The sequence below is a fragment of the Urtica dioica genome, chromosome 3 (genome assembly GCF_054948205.1).
Source record: "Urtica dioica subsp. dioica isolate 48M chromosome 3, U.dioica_male_clone48M_v1_H2, whole genome shotgun sequence".
NCBI classification, from domain to species: domain Eukaryota; kingdom Viridiplantae; phylum Streptophyta; class Magnoliopsida; order Rosales; family Urticaceae; genus Urtica; species Urtica dioica.
In genome coordinates, this window is record NC_142758.1 from 26,565,858 (window position 1) to 26,582,894 (window position 17,037).

Genomic DNA, 17,037 nt, shown 5'->3' on the forward strand with positions numbered 1-17,037 from the left:
TTCTTTCCTCGGCACCTCGAGCAACCACGAAAGTTTCTATCACTAAATCACTCGAAATAAAGGAATTAGTGAGTGGGCACTTTTAAACACTACGAATGTATTAGTTCTAGCAACTCAGTGGCTCTTCGACCCTTATCGGAGAAAGGTCGCTTAGTCATTTTTCCTTCTATGCAGGATTCACAAGTAGGTAGTGAACCTATTGCAGAGGCTTGGAGTGGACCGTCCCTCACAAGTCTCTTAATCCTATCTAGACTGATATGACCAAGTCTCAAGTGCTAGAGGTATGTTGATTTTGTTAGATCGGAGGATTCAGAAAGTTTGATCCTCTTTGGCTCCCTAATTAGATCGTTATCTATTTCGGTGTCTAAAAGAGAAGGTTGAGTGGGATAGATGTAGAAAAGAGCATTCTTCATACATGCATCAGTGACAAAAGAATTATCAGGAAACGAAATACAAATTTCATTCTTAATGAACTTTAAACAATAATCTTGCTCACGAAGACGAGCAACGGACATTAAGTTCTTCCCAAAGGTAGGAACAAAATAAACATTTTTCAAGTTTAAAGTGCGGTCTTCAAAAGACAGCGTCACGGATCCCACAGCCTTTGCAGACACCAGGCTCCCATCACCCCATTTGAAACAGAACTCTCCTTCCTCTAAGCTTTTGGTTTTCTTGAAACCATTCAAGGAACAGCAAATATGGTTAGTAGCAGCGGAGTCAAGAATCCACGTTGATACGTTATCAGCTACTAAGCATGCTTCGGTAACTAGTACAATACTATGTTCCTTTGCTTTGAGATAGGCAGGACAGTTCTTTTTATCGGCCTTGTAAGGTCTCTTCTCAGTTCCGGAGGCGGGGGCTTCTTGCTCAGTAGCATGTGCCTCTCCTTGATTCCTCTTTCTCTTAGTGAGACCTACAGCAGTGTGAAGTTCCTTCATAAGCTTGGTAACAGCGTACTCTATCTTGTTTATGGAGTAGTTCATCTTGGAGGTATCAAGAGATGCGGGGAGAGTTTCTAAGATCATATCTATGACATTCTTCCCATCAATCTCAGATCCTAGGATTTCCATTTTATTCAGAAAACTAATGATCAGTATCATAATGTCTCTAACAGGAGTCCTAACCTTCATGCGACAGTTCATAAATTGTCGGACTGCTTTTTGCCTTTCTTGACGCCTTTGCCCTCCAAACATCTCATGGAGATTGGTCAGCATGTCGGCGGTAGTCTCGATGTCACGATGTTGTTGTTGCAACAAATTGTTCATTGATGCTAAGATATAGCACCTCACAATCTCACCGGAGCAGAGCCAGGCCGCCAAGGCGTCTTTGTCGTCTTGAGTTGAATCATCATTCGTCAGAGGAGGACATGGGGTGGTGAGTACCCATTTGTGCTTGGTAAGGATTATCTCGAGGTTATGTTTCGAATCTACGCAGTTTTCGTTTTCGAGTTCGTTCGAGGAAAGGATGAACGAGAGAAGGTTGAGAGACATATTGCCTATATAAGTTGAAACAAGTTTATGATTAGTCTTTGGTTTAGGATTTAAGTTTTATTAAGACTTTTATAAAATCCAAAGGTGTTATAAACCAAACGATAATTTACTCCCTCAAGAGAAGGCCGCAAAAAATCTCCTTTTATAAGTAAATGACACATCATTAATGCTTAGCCAAGATGTCAATAAATCAGTTTTGACTAGCCACCTTGTAAATTGGTTTGATCACTCACATCCTTTCGCAGAGCCTCAAGGGAGGATTACTAGGGATTGAGCCTAAGTGTGCAACCAACCACTTAGTCCAAAAGATTGACTTTGAAAAACAATCCGCCGAGGGGAGGTCTTGTCTCATTGTCTCACTTTCGGATTTAGCTCATTGAGCAATGATCAGTGCAAAGCGCCCTTGAGTACTCTCATTTAAGAGAGGGCCACGAGGGTGACTCTTAGTCTGGCGACGCTTGCACATTTCATTAGTGTTGGAGATCGTGGGTTACAAACAACAAGTATAACCCTCCCACTTAGTTTTTGGAGTTGGTTCATCGACTCTTATAAATTCGGAAACAGATTTCCTAGTTAGAGAGCGATAGAGCGGACAACTAGAAGAGAATCCTAGATCGACATATTTAGAGCAGTATTAGTGCATAAAGGCACAAGGTACATACTCGATCTTTTCCTATTTTCTATTTCGGGAAAGTGCGTGAGGGAAGTGTGAACTTCAACTCACTCGAACACTTGAAAGTTTGAGATTACACATCTTTTTATTTTTTGGATTGTCTACAAAGAGACCTCCCACTCAAATTTTCAAGAGCATATAGATTTTGAACATATGTGATATAGATATAGTTTTGAAAACATTTTGAAAACTTATTTGATTTGGATGACAAAATATTTTCAAGTTTGAAAGTGAAAACAGTTTTTCAAAATTCAAACTAGTTTTGTAAAAACACAATTTCAATTAAACTTTCAAAAATCAAAACTTTTAATCTTACACATCATGTTTATAATCATTTGAAAAACATTTTTGCTCAAGAAAATTTTCTCATTAGAGTTCTATAACTCATGGTAGTGGGGTTTGAAAATCCGGATTTCTAAAAAAAAACTGGAGTTTCGGAACAGCCGCGCACCCCGGAGTAAAATCGCCATATCTGGCGGCTCCGATGTCCTTTTGAGCCGAAACCGGTGGCATTGGACAGAGGACAGACAGAGCTTTAATTTTATTCAAGAATAATTAGATTTCGATATCTGAACAGAGAGTTATGCCACTTTTAATGCGGATTTACTCCAGCTCGAAGAAAAAGAAATAATTAAAGCTTGGTCCTTTTTAGGTGCGAAAAAGAATCGAGTGTAACGGAACGTTTTATGAGGGTTGTTAAAGCTTTTATTTGTGTTTTATTAGCAAGGTAATAACAAGGCATAAAAGAAATAACAACAAGCATAAAACGATTCAAGTAAAAATAAGAAACTAGTAAGACAAGAAAACTAGTCACAAAATTTTACTCGAAAATTCTCAAACTTTTAAAACACGTTTTTCAATATAAAAAATTAAAAACTTTTAGAACTGATTCTAGTGTGTTTTAACAACATCCCAAACTCATAGAAAATCAACATGATTTTTAATTTAAAGGCAAGAGCAATAAATTAAAAAAAAATCTAAGATAACAATTCTAATTTGTCACAAAATTAGTAAACTTTCGAAAACGATTTTCAAGCTCATATTTTTAAATACATGAACATGCTAATCTTTGACCATAGCTCTGATACCATTTGTTGGAATTGATCTAGGGTTTAAGAAAAAGATTAAACGCTTCGGGAAGCGGCGGAATTTTAAAAAATTTCTTTACAAGTAAAAACAGTTTTAACTAACCTAGACAGAGTGCAAGTACATGTAATAAAAAACAATATGAGCATAGAAGTTCACTAACCTTTCTTGAAGCTTGAACTTTGAAGAAGCTTTTGGAAAGTTTGCAACGCTCGTCTCCCCTCGCAGCACGTCTCTCTTTCTTTCCTCGGCACCTCGAGCAACCACGAAAGTTTCTATCACTAAATCACTCGAAATAAAGGAATTAGTGAGTGGGCACTTTTAAACACTACGACTTAAGAACGAGTCTTGAAGTCCCAGAGCTAAACACTAGGTCGAGTGAGGACCTAGGTGCCAAAACAAGAAAAATCGAAAATAAACTAGAGAGAGAGAGAAGAGGGGCGGCAACCACAAGTTCTAGAGAGAGAAGCTCTCAATCTCTAACTTATGTGGAATGAGAAAAATGAGAAGAATGAGGCGCTCCTATTTATAGGAGAGGCTTTACCTTCAATAAGGTAGTTTCCTCTTCTATATTGAATATCACATATTCATGAAGAAATCCCTTGTTTCCCTTTTCGATTTGGGCGTGTAAGGCATCACCTATGCCACATGGATTTGTTTCCACATTTATTCTCTCCCTCTTTGACTTGTCTTGGCCGAACTTCCTTGTTCCTCTTAGAGGAAATTTGTTTCCTCTTTTTCTTTTGGCAAGTATCTTGATACATTCATGCACAAAATATTCTCTCTCTCTTTGGGTATGTTGGGCGCCTAGCATCATTCTAGAAAGGCCTTCTAGAAGCTTTTCCATTTGTTCATGACAACATGAAAAAGGCCCATTAAGAATTTTCAATAAAATTCTTATGAAATGAAATTAATCCACAAGGCCCAATTAATCTTATTATGGCCGAGTGTTACTTGTCATCAAATGACCATGTCAAAAAATTTATTGACATTCATTTCATCCTATGTCTCAAAAGTCAAAAATACCCTTTTGATAATTTTCGTTCTTGTTCTGACTCCACTAAAGAGTTGACACTGAAAATCTCTCGGTTCAAATGAATTTATTTTCTACTCAAGAATTCAACCTAATTGTAATGAGTGGATCAACAGAATATTATCAGTGTTTACCCTTCATGAATATCATCAGCTAGTCGGGATTTAAAAAATTATCATTTTACCCTTCTAGCTGTTATTTCCTCAACTCCTTTGTCGCTTGTGAATAAGTTAGAAACAATGTATTGACGAGAAGCTAACAAATCACATTGTTTCATCCAAAAGAGTCAAGACTCAATTTGGACACTGGCCAGTTCATTTATTCACACTCCAAGGAACAAAGCATGAGGTGATATACATTGCATTTCAGCAATCTTGTACATGAATTCCATATCTATGAGAACTTCACAAAGTTACTCATGACATTCTCGCAACTTAGTACTTCACGAATAGGCCTTGTTCGGAATCACATAGTGAGTCCGAACTCTGACTTTCTCAAATGAGAATACTAAGGTGTGAAATGACATGTCTCATTTCAGGATTAAGATAAGCACAATGCTATTCATACGTAGTGACTTCGAGACATAAGAGGTTAAATGGTTTGTTCTTATCTTGTCTCTAGAAGTGCACTGGTCAATTCAGTACCTTCGGAAGATACCTAGAAGAACTATAGAGTCTCCAACTCTCAATGCCTCATAACCAGACATCATAGATTCTTCAAACAATCATACTGAGAGCAATAGTCCTTTGACCCTTAGATTGCGAATATATCGTTTTAAGAAAATTACGAAGAGTTTGTTCATGCAAATCTACATTTGTCTCTTCGTAAGTTGTTTAGTTTGTTTATGGACTAAAGACTAATGTTTTATCATAAAGCTTCAAACATACACGGAAGAATGAATGAATGTTTCAACTTTTTATTAATGAATAAGCAATTACAAGCAAGAGTCTTCATCAGACTTTATTACAAAAAATGTACAATATAAAGATTACAACTCTTCTTGTGGGCACCATTGACAACACATTTATGGATTAAAGCAAGCATCTAGTGCATGTAATATTAGATTCGATGAAACTGTGAAGAGCTTCGGTTTTGAGCTGTCAATAGATCAGCCATGTGTTTACAAGTTAATACACGAAGGCAAAGTTGTGTTTCTGGTGCTATATGTCGATGATATATTACTTATAAGTAATGATGTGGGTAAGTTATCTGAGGTTAAAATCTTGATAGCAAAGCAATTCGATATGAAGTATATAGGAGAAGCCACGTACATTCTGCAGATCCAAATCTTTCTAGATCGGAAGAACCGGACTTTGTCGGTCTCTCAAGCATCTTATATTGATAAGGTGATGGACCGCTTCTCGATGCAAGACTCAAAGAAGGGCCAACCACCCTTTAGGCATGGAGTCTCACTCTCTAAGAACCAGTCTCCCAAGGCTGCACAAGAGATTGAGGACATGAGAAAACTTATTTATGCCTTAGCCGTAGGAAGTCTCATGTATGCTATGCTTTGCACTACACCAGATTTCTACTTTGCAGTTGGCGTAGTTAGCCGTTTTCAATCCAACCCTGGACCCGAGCACTGAATTGCTCTTAAGCACGTTCTTAAGTATCTTCGGAGAACTAGGAACTTGATGCCTACATATTCAGGTACTGAGCTGACTATGACGGGATATACCAACATCGATTTTCAAGTGGATAAGGATTCCAGGAAATCCACTTCGGGATCTGTGTTCATCCTTAATGGTGGAGCTGTTGAGTATTAAGCAATCTTTCATTACTTACTCCACAATGGAAGAAGAATATGTGACTGCTTGTGAAGCATCCAAAGAGGCTGTATGGTTTATAAAATTCCTTAAGTATTAGGAAGTCGTTCCAAACATCGACGAGCCCATGACCCTTTATTGTGATAACAGTGGGGCTGTCGCTAACTCAAAGGAACCTTAAAGCTATAAGCACTCTAAATCTATTGAGAGGAAATATCATTTGATTCGAGAGAGCGTGCAGTGCGGAGACGTGGAGTCCTGTGAAGAAGATCCTAACAGTGGACAACCGGCAGATCCATTCACCAAGGCCATAGCGAACAAGGTATTCGACAAAAATCGGGAGGGATTAGGTATGAAGAACTACTAACATCTTCTTTGAGTCAAGTGGGAGTTTGTTGTTAATGGTGCCCACAAGAAGAGTAGTAGTCGTTACTTATGTACATTTGATGTAATAAACTCTCATGAAGACTCTTGCTTGTAACTACTGAATCATTAAAAAAAGTATTGTCAATGGTGCCTACAAGAATATTTGTAATCCTTATTGTACATTTGATGTAATAAAGTCTCATGAAGACTCTTGCTTGTAATTGCTTATTCATTAATAAAAACTTGACACGTTCATTCATTCTTCCGTGTCTGTTTGAAGCTATATGAGAAAACATTGTTCTTTAGTCCATAAGCAAACTAAACAACTTACGAAGAGACAAATGTAGATTTGCATGAACAAACTCTTCGTAGTTTGGTTAAAACGATATATTCGCAATCTAAGGGTCAAAGGACTATTGACCTTTGTATGATTGTTAGAAGAATCTATGATGTCTGGTTATGAGGCATTGAGAGTTTGAGACTCTATAGTTCTTCTAGGTATCTTCCGAAGGTAATGAATTGACCAGTGCACTTCTAGAGACAAGATAAGAACAAACCATTTAACCTCTTATGTCTCGAAGTCACTACGTATGAATTGCATCGTGCTTACCTTAATCCTGAGAAAGTCAGAGTTCGAACTCACTATGTGATTCCGAACAAGGCCTATTGGTGAAGTACTAAGTTGTGAGAATATCATGAGTAACTTTCTGAAGTTCTCATAGATATGGAATTCATGTACAAGATTGCTGAAATGCAATGTATATCATCTCATGCTTTGTTCCTTGGAGTGTGAATAAATGAACTGGCCAGTGTCCAAATTGAGTCTTGACTCTTTTGGATGAAACAATGTGACTTGTTAGGTCCTCGTCAATACATTGTTTCTGACTTATTCACAAGCTACAAAGGAGTTGAGGAAATAACAGCTAGAAGGGTAAAATGGGAATTTCGTAAATCCCGACTAGCTGATGATATTCATGAAGGGTAAACACTGATAATATTTTGTGGATCCACTCATTACAATTAGGTTGAATTCTTGAGTAGAAAATAAATTCATTTGAACCGAGAGATTTTCAGTGTCAACTCTTTAGTGGAGTCAGTTGACATTAAGCTAAACTTGAAAAAAGTTTTGTGAACTTTTGAGTCCAAGTATTTAGCTCAAGCTTTGTTCATTTGGACCCATGAGGTCACTGTCACGAATCACATCGAGTAGGAATAGTTAAACTGGAAGCTAAGTCAAAACAAGAACGAAAATTGTCAAAAGGGTATTTTTGTCTTTTAAGACATAGGAAGAAATGAATGTCAATAAATTTTTTGACATGGTCATTTGATGACATGCATCACTCGGCCAAAATTAGATTTATTGGGCCTTATGGATTAATTTCATTTCATAAGAATTTTATTGCAAATTCTTAATGGGTCTTTCTCATGTTGTCATGAACAAATGAAGAACCTTCTAGAAGCGCTCCTACTAGAGTGATGTTGGGCGCCTACTACCCAAGAGAAAAGAGAGAATATTTTGTGCATAAATGTATCATGATACTTGCCAAAAGAAAAAGAGGAAACAAATTTCCTATATAAGGCAATAGGAATTTCGGCCAAGAGAGAGTCAAAGGCAAGGCATGGAACAAAATAGGAAACAAATCAAGTCTTCTAGAATGCCTTGTTGGCCGTGTGACTCTATGAAGGAAAAAGGGAAATTGGCTCATGAATATGTGATATTCTATAGAAGAGGAAACTACCTTATTGAAGGTAAGACCTCTCCAATAAATAGGAGCCTCATTCCACACATTTCATTCATCCAAGTTTAAGAGATTTGAGAGACTCTCTCTCTAGAACTTTGCCGATCCTCTCTCTCTCTCTAATTAATTTTTGTGTTTTTGTTTTGGCACCTAGGTCCTCATTTGACCTAGTGTTTAGCTCTGCGACTTCAAGACTCGTTCTTAAGTCGTAGTGTTTAAAAGTGCCCACTCACTAATTCCTTTTCTCTCGAGTGATTTAGTGATAGAAACTTTCGTGGTTGCTCGAGTTGCCGAGGAAGGAAGAGAGACGTGCTGCGAGGGGAGACGAACATTGTCACCTTTTTCCAAAAGCTTCTCAACTTTCAAGCATCTAAAAAGGTTAGTAAACTTCTATGCTCATATTCGTTTTTATTTACATGTGCTTACTCTTTGTCTAGGTTAGTAAAAACTGTTTTACTTGAAAAAGAAATTTTTTAAAATTCCGCCGCTTAACGAAGCGTTCAACTTTTATTAAACCCTAAATCAATTCCATCAAATGGTATCAGAGCTATGGTCTAAGATATGTATGTACATGTATTTAAAAATATGAGCTTGAAAATCGTTTTCGAAAGTTTACTAATTTTGTGACAAGTTAGAATTGTTTTCTTAGATTTTTTTTAATTTATTGCTCTTGCCATTAAATTAAAATCATGTTGTTTTTCTATGAGTTTGGGATGTTATTAAAATATATTAGAATCAGTTCTAAAAGTTTTTAATTTTTTATATTGAAAACGTGTTTTTAAGTTTGAGAAAATTTCGAGTAAATTTTATGACTAGTTTTCTTGTCTTACTAGTTTCTTTTATTTACTTGAATCGTTTTATGCATGTTGTTATTTTTTTATACCATGTTATTACCTTGCTAATAAAACACAAATAAAAGCCTTAACAACATCCTAAAATGTTCCGTTACACTCGATTCTTTTTCGCACCTAAAAGGACCAAGCTTGAATTATTTCTTTTTCTTCGAGCTGGAGTAAAACCCGCAGTAAAAGTGGAATAACTCTCAGTTCAGAATTCGAAATTTAATGATTCTTGAATCAAATTAAAACTCTGTATGTCCTCTGTCCAATGCCACCGGTTTCAGGTCAAAAGGAAATTGGAGCCGTCAGCTATGGCGATTTTACTCCGAGGTGCGCGGCTGTTCCGAAAGTCCAGTTTTTTGGAATTCCGGATTTTCGGCCTACCATCAGTTATAGAACTCTAATGAGAAAAATTTCTTGAGCGAAAATGTTTTTCATAAGATTATAAACATGATACGAGGCGAGCGTGGTTCCCAGCGAGTGTGATACCTGTCGGTACGCTTATCGCGTTTTGGGCTTCGGCTACCAGAATCGACGGTCTGTTGCGCGGCCATGATCGGCTGACGCCCAGCTACCTATCGGTACGTGCGGCGTCGAATCGCGTGAGAGCGTCGCACGAGGATCAGAGGTCCGGTGCGTGGATCCGATTTGTTGGCATTTCGCTACCTTTCGGTGCGTGAAACATGGAGTTGTGCGAGTGCGTTGCACAAAGGATGTGTTGGGTCGGAGGTCCGGTGCGCGGATCCGACTTGTTGATGTTTCGCTACCTCTCGGCGTGCAAAAAACGAAAAATGTGTACCTGTTATCCTCATTAGCCCCCCGAGTTTCTTGTGTACTCGTAGAGGAGACTAGAAATTATAATACTATAGGATAAAGGTTTCGAGATGAAATGTTATTCAATTATCGTGTTGAAATAGTCAAAATTTACATGCCCAAGCCATTGACTTTATTTGAAACTTATAATTGTCTGTTGCTAATACCGAAAGTAAGATGAAAATAAAAAACATAGGGCGACCGGGAACGGGCTTCTATTGGTAGTATTGTCGCAGGTGCTCCGCGTTCCACGGGTGCGTGAATACGAGTCCTTCTAGGTTCTCGAGCTCGTACGTGCCGTTGTGGATGGCTCGGCGCACGTGATACGGGCCTTCCCAGGTTTGGCCTAGAACTCCTGCTCCTTGCACCTTGGTGTTTTGGAACACCCTTCTAAGGACGAGGCTTCCATTGGCGATCTTCCGCAGCTTGACCTTGGAATTGTAGTACTTCTCGACCTTTCTCTTATGCGCAGCAAGGCGGGGGAGTGCGTCCGCCCTCTTCTCGTCTATCAGGTCCAGCTCGAGCCTGATTGCATCATCGTTGGCGGCTTCTTCATACTCCTCGATGAGCAAGGTTGGGAGCTTGGTCTCGATAGGTACCACGGCCTCGACGCCGAATGCGAGAGCGAAAGGGGTTTCGCCGGTCGCATTTCGCGCGGTGGTTCGGTATGCCCACAAGACCATGGGGAGCTCGTCAGCCCAAGCCCACTTTCTTTCTTCCAGCTTCTTCTTTAGGTTCTCATTGATTGTCTTGTTGACCGCCTCGACTTGACCGTTGGCCTGTGGATGGCGGGGAGAAGAGAAAATTTTGCTAATGCCAAATTGTTCGGACATGTCCCGGAGGCGCGCGTTGTCGAACTGCTTTCCGTTGTCGGTCACAATCGACGCGGGGATCCTGAAGAGGCAGACAATATTCTTCCAGATGAAGCTCATCTTGTTCGCCTCGGTGATCTTCGCCAACGGTTCGGCTTCTACCCACTTCGTGAAGTAATCGATAGCCACGATCGCGTGCTTGTACTGCCTTGGGGCCATAGGTAGTTCGCTGATGAGATCGATTCCCCACTTCGCGAAGGGTCGTGGCACAATGATTGGGCATAACGGGGCCGGTGCCTGGCGCAGGATGTGGGCAAACCTTTAGCATTTGTCGCATTTTTTGGCCCACTCGTGGGAGTCCTTTTTCATGGTAGGCCAAAAATATCCGAGCCTTAGAAGCTTCAAGGCCAAAGATTGTCCGGCGGCATGGTTTCCGCACACCCCTTCGTGCACCTCGCGGAGTACTTTCTTCGCCTCGACTTTGGTCAGGCAACGGAGAAGGGGCATGGAGTAGCCTCTTTTGAACAAATTGTCTTTCCTCATTGTGTACTTCGGCACCAATCTTCTCAGCTTTCTGGCCTCTTCTTTGTCTTCGAGGACGACTCCTTGCTTAAGGAATTCCACAAGCGCCGTCATCCATGAGGGTGGCGGAGTTGCGTCAACTACCCCTACGTCGCCTCTCGAGACGTAGGGTCGAGTCAATACTTCTATCGGGACGCTGCCCTCTCCCTCCTCGTCCATCCCGGACGCAAGGTGTCCCAGGGCGTCGGCGTCGATGTTCGCCTCTCGGGGAACTTGGACTATCTTGAACCATGACAGGGCCTCTAGATACTTTTGGGTCTTTGACAAGTACGCAATCATGTTAAGTTCTTTGGCTGCATAGTCGCCCTTGACCTGGTTCACAATCAACTGCGAGTCGTAGTGGATGCGCAGGTTTTGGACACCTAACTTGTTTGCCAATTCCAAGCCAACGATAAGAGCCTCATACTCTGCCTCATTGTTGGAAGCCTTGAACTCGAACCGCAAGGCGTATCTCAATTTTTCCCTATCGGGATTTGTGAGCACTACGCCGGTGCCAGCCCCCCGGGTGTTTGACGCGCCATCCACGTGCAAGTCCCAGACCGGGCCTATCGGGTCGTTGGTCCTCTTCTTCGATGACCCGTCATGGTCATCCTCCTTGTCTTCCTCGTTCTCGTTTCCTTTGTCTCCCTCGTTAGTTGAGCATGCGCTTGTGAATTCGGCTATGAAGTCGGCGCTGGCTTGGCCCTTGATGGCGGTCCTCGGTTGAAACTCGACCCCGTACTCGCCCAGCTCTTGGGACCATATGGCCATTCGAGAGGAGGTCCCTTTTTGCAAGGCCTTCTTGATGGGATGTCCCGTGCACACCACGATGGGATGCGCTTGGAAGTAAGGCCGAAGCTTTCTCGCGCTCGTGACAAGGGCGAGGGACAATCTCTCGATTTTAGGGTATCGGGTCTCGACATCGAGGAGCACCTTGCTAACGTAGTAGACTGGCCACTGCACCTTGTCTTCTTCGCGTATGAGAACTACGCTCACGGCCCTATCTGAAACCGCGAGGTAGACATACAAGGTCTCGCCATCCTTCGGTTTTGCAAGGAACGGGGGGAGCTGAAGTAGGCTTTCATCTCGCGGAATGCCTCCTCGCACTCCTTCGTCCATACAATTCCCTCGGTCTTCTTCAATGCCTTGAAAAATGGTTGGCACCTATCGGTTGCCTTGGAAACGAATCGCGTCAGGGCGGCGATCCTTCCTGTCGGACTTTGCACTTCTTTCACTTTCTGCGGTGACCTCATCTCTAAGATCGCCCTAATCTTTTCGGGGTTAGCCTCAATCCCGTGGCGGCTCACCATGTAGCCCACGAATTTTCCGGACTCAACACCAAAAGCGCACTTGTTGGGGTTGAGCTTCATCTTGTAGCACCGCAGGATCGTAAACATCTCCCTAAGGTCTCGAACGTGGTCGTGGGCCTTGAGGCTTTTGACAAGCATATCGTCCACGTAGACCTCCATAGTTTTTCCAATTTGATTGGTGAACATTCGGTTCACCAACCATTGATACGTCGCTCCCGCGTTTTTGAGGCCGAAAGGCATGACCTTGTAGCAGTAGAGTCCGCGGTTCGTAACAAAGGTGGTCTTGATCTGATCCGGCTCGTGCATGCGGATCTGATTGTAGCCCGAGTAGGCGTCCATGAAGCTCATCAACTCGTGGCCCGCCGTGGCGTCCACAAGTTGCTCGATCCTCGAGAGAGGGAAGCTGTCTTTCGGGCAGGCCTTATTGAGATCTTTGTAATCGATACAAATCCGCCACTTCCCGTTCGGCTTTTTGACCATCACCACATTGGACACCCATTTGGGGTGTTCCGCCTCCCTGATGAAGTTGGCAGCGAGAAGTTTGTCAACTTCTTCACCAATGGCTTGGTACCTCTCCCCGCTGAATGCCCGTCGCGGTTGAAAGCGCTCTGCCACTCTCTTATCGTCATTGAGACGGTGAACCATTATCTCGGTGTCGATCCCCTGCATGTCGTCGCGTGTCCACGCGAAGACGTCTTTGAACTCGCGGAGGAAGGCGGCGAGCTGGGTTCGGATTTCGGACGAGAGTAGTTGGGCACCTACCTTGACTACTTGGTCAGGCTTGGCGTCGTCCAACACGACGGGAACGAGGTCGTCCGGTGTCTCCACCTTCCGATGCTCGACATCGTCCCTCTAATCCAGTTCTCCGAAGGTGCCTTCTTCCTCTATCTTGCATGGGAGCTTGTCTCCGAGTTGGAAGATGGTGCTCACCATCTTTCCTTTTCCTTTCCTGTCGACGCCTTGGATGTAGCACATCCTTGCCATTGATTGGTCTCCCAACATTACGGCAATCCCCTTCTCGGTCGGGAACTTCATCATCAGGTTGTAGGTGGACGTAATGGCCTTCAGCCGATTGAGGGTCGCGCGGCCGATGATGATATTGTACTCCGAGGGTTGGTCCACGACCAGGAACGACACAATGTGGGTGACCTCGATCCTCCCCGGTGTCTCGAAGGTAACCGGGAGGTCGATGGTGCCCTCCGTCATGACCCTTGTTGTCGCACGAAAATGAACAACTATTTAAAACCTCGGGCGGTTCGATCCAAGGCCGGACCAAGTGATCGCACCCGGGCCAAGAGTGTGAACTCGATAGTCTCGAGCTAGGGTTTTCTCCGATCAACCCGCCTCTCGGGAGAGGTAGGGGGTGAGGAGGATGAGTGACCGTGCCTTGGTTGTCGGCTGCCTACGTACCCGTACGTGGGATCAGGTCAGAACGTAGTTCAAGCGTGTGATACGCAGTATGAGGCGCGGAGCCTTGATGGAGAAGCGTACTCGACGAAGGAGACGGGGCGCGAGGAGTCCTCGGCGGCGTCTCAGAACTTCGGAGATCGCGTAGGCGCGAGAGAGAATGTGTGTTTTCTCTCTTTTGGAGACGTGGAAGACTCTAAGTCAAGAGTTCCTTGTTGTGGCGGAGATTCCGGACGCGTAGGCGATTCCTAGTCGGAAATACCGGACGCGTAGGCGATTTCTTGTTAGAAATGGCGGACGCGTCTAGGAGGCTAGACGCGTAGGCGATTTTCAGTAGAAAACCGTTAGAGCACTCGTGGGCTCAAGATTAATCGCTCGATCAAGAGAGGCGGCACTCGGGAGTCCCCGGAAAGCGCTTCAGAATCTCCGAGAGCGAGAAATCGTGGAGAATCCGCTTCAGGCCAAGGATGGCATCTAGAGAAGCGGAGAGAAGTCTCAAGTTCCTTGAGAAAGAATGGGATGGCTTTCCCCTCAATGGGAGGGGGTATTTATAGGTGTTTGGGGGCCTTAGAAGGCTTCTTTTTCGTCCATGTGGGACTAGGAACGCATGTGGCATCAAGTCGAGGCGCACGGCGCGCGCGGCGCACAAAGTGCGGCGCACAACGCGCGGCGCGCGGCGCGCGGCGCAGGGGGCGCGGCGCGCGGGTCACCAGGCGCGGCGCTGGATGTGCGGCGCGGGCGTGTCATCGCGCGGCGCGCGGTCTGATTGGCGCGGTGCGCGGCCCGTCTGGCGCGGCGCGCGGGCTGCTGTGCTTGGTTGGCCGGCGCGGCTGCGCGCGCGGCGCATGGCCCGCCTCGTCGGGCTCTTGCGGGCCTTCGAATACCATTCTTGCCACATGAAATATGAAGGTTTCCATTTGACAAGAGTGACTCGACTCGAGGAGCAAAGCTCGACTCGAGGAGACTGACTCAAGGCTCAACTCGAGGAGCGAAGCTCGACTCGAGGAGACTGACTCAAGGCTCAACCCAAGGAGCGAAGCTCAACTCGGGGAGCCGACTCAAGTCTCAACTCGAGGGGCTAGGCTCGACTCAAAGAGTCAGGAGTTTGGGCGAAGGCTTTGAAGACTTGCCGCTCTTCAGGACCTCCGGCCTGACCATCGGCCCTTTGAGCGACGTGCCTTCTTGGCGTCTCGGGTTTTCCGAAAAACGACCGACAACATTAGCCCCCCAAGTTCATTGCTCGGGAGGCCCCGGGCGGTGAACTTTTAGTTGTTTTCGCCGGGTGTTTGAGGAAAATATGTTTCCCAGGGCTTCAGTGTTGCGAAGCCTTTGTGATTGTAAAGAATACTCTCACAATTGTAAGTGCTCTTTCTCGCTTTTCCGTCTTTGTCGACACGAGTGTGTGATCGACACGTGGAGGAGGATCCAAGCGGATAGGAGACGTAGCTCGACGTGGGCGAGGCAAACGCGCTTGCGTTCGTCGCTCTAGCCCCGGATCAAATGGGATATGCATGCGCAAGTGGGGCGTGCATTTGTGTAGAGGTGTGCCGGCGCATCACGGCTTATTGATCTTTTGGCAATGTTACGCCCGAGTTAACCTTCGATGGCGTTTTGTTTGATAATATCATCAATCCGGAGTCCATGGGACTCGACGGTGACTAGCAGGGTGACGATTGTGTAATCGTGACCTATTAGGGGAAGATCATGGCTTCCGCCTCGGCCAGCTTGGAAGGCGACTGCACTTTTGCATTTTGCAAAGGCGTGCTCATTCCGAGGTCTCGAAGACGGAGGTTAATGCTGCGGGCTGATGCTTCGAGAAGACGGAGCGGCACCTGGCGGAAGGCTCTGCCGCACCGGAGGGCTTCGACTGCTCGGGGATAAACGCTAAAAGTTTGACCACGCATCAAGCATAAGTCGGCCTCACGGGGCATCCGCCATTCCCGCCTTGGTGACGCTTCTTCGTCTGCGTTCGGAAGATCGGCCCTTATTCCCCAGGCGCGAGCGCGGGTCTCTACCTTGGCTGACCTGTTCTTTAGGTCGCTCCAGGCGTTTGTTCGAGGAGTGGGACTCGACTCGAGGAGACTGACTCAAGGCTCGATTCGAGGAGCGAAGCTCGACTCGAGGAGACTGACTCAAGGCTCGACTCGAGGAGCGAAGCTCGACTTGAGGAGACTGAATCAAGTCTCAACTCAAGGAGCGAAGCTCAACTCGGGGAGCCGACTCGAGTCTCAACTCGAGGGGCTAGGCTCGACTCGGGGAGCCGACTCAAGTCTCAACTCGAGGGGCTAGACTCGACTCAAGGAGACTGGCTGGACATTAAGGAATATGACTCTACTCGAGGAGCGATGCTCGACTCGAGGTATATGACTCAATTCGAGGAGCAAGACTCAACTCGGGGAGAATGACTTGATGAGAGGGGTGATGCTCGACTCGAGGAGGATGACTCGAGGAGAGTGACTCGACTCGAGGAGCATGGCTCGACTCGAGGAGGGCGTGACTCGACTTGAGGAGGATGTCCTGACTCGAGGAGCAAGGCTCAATTCAAGGAGAGCGGCTCGACTTTAAGGAGCGATGCTCGACTCAAGGAGAATGGCTCAACTCGAGGAGCGAAGTTCGACTCGAGGAGAATGGTTCGATTTGAGGAGCAAGGCTCGACTCGAGGAGAGTGACTCGACTCGGGGAGCGAGGCTCGACTCAAGGGGAATGACTCGACTCGAGGAGCGAAGCTTGACTCGAGGAGAATGACTCGACTCGAGGAGCGAAGTTCGACTCGAGGAGGATGACTCGTCTCGAGGAGCAGAGCTCGACTCGAGGAGAATGGCTCAACTCGAGGAGCGAAGTTCGACTCGAGGAGAATGGTTCGATTTGAGGAGCAAGGCTCGACTCGAGGAGAGTGACTCGACTCGGGGAGCGAGGCTCGACTCAAAGGGAATTACTTGACTCGGGGAGCGAAGCTCGACTCGAGGAGAGTGACTTGACTCGAGGAGCATGACTCGACTCGAGGAGCGAAGTCTTAGCTAGTTCAGGCTGAGCGAGGTTCTTGCTCAGAGGCGGGGCTCGCGAGTTTTTGCGAGCAGCTTCAATTAACTCGCATGAAACGGGAATTCTCCCACGGTGATCGTGTTTAGTTGGCGATGGCGAA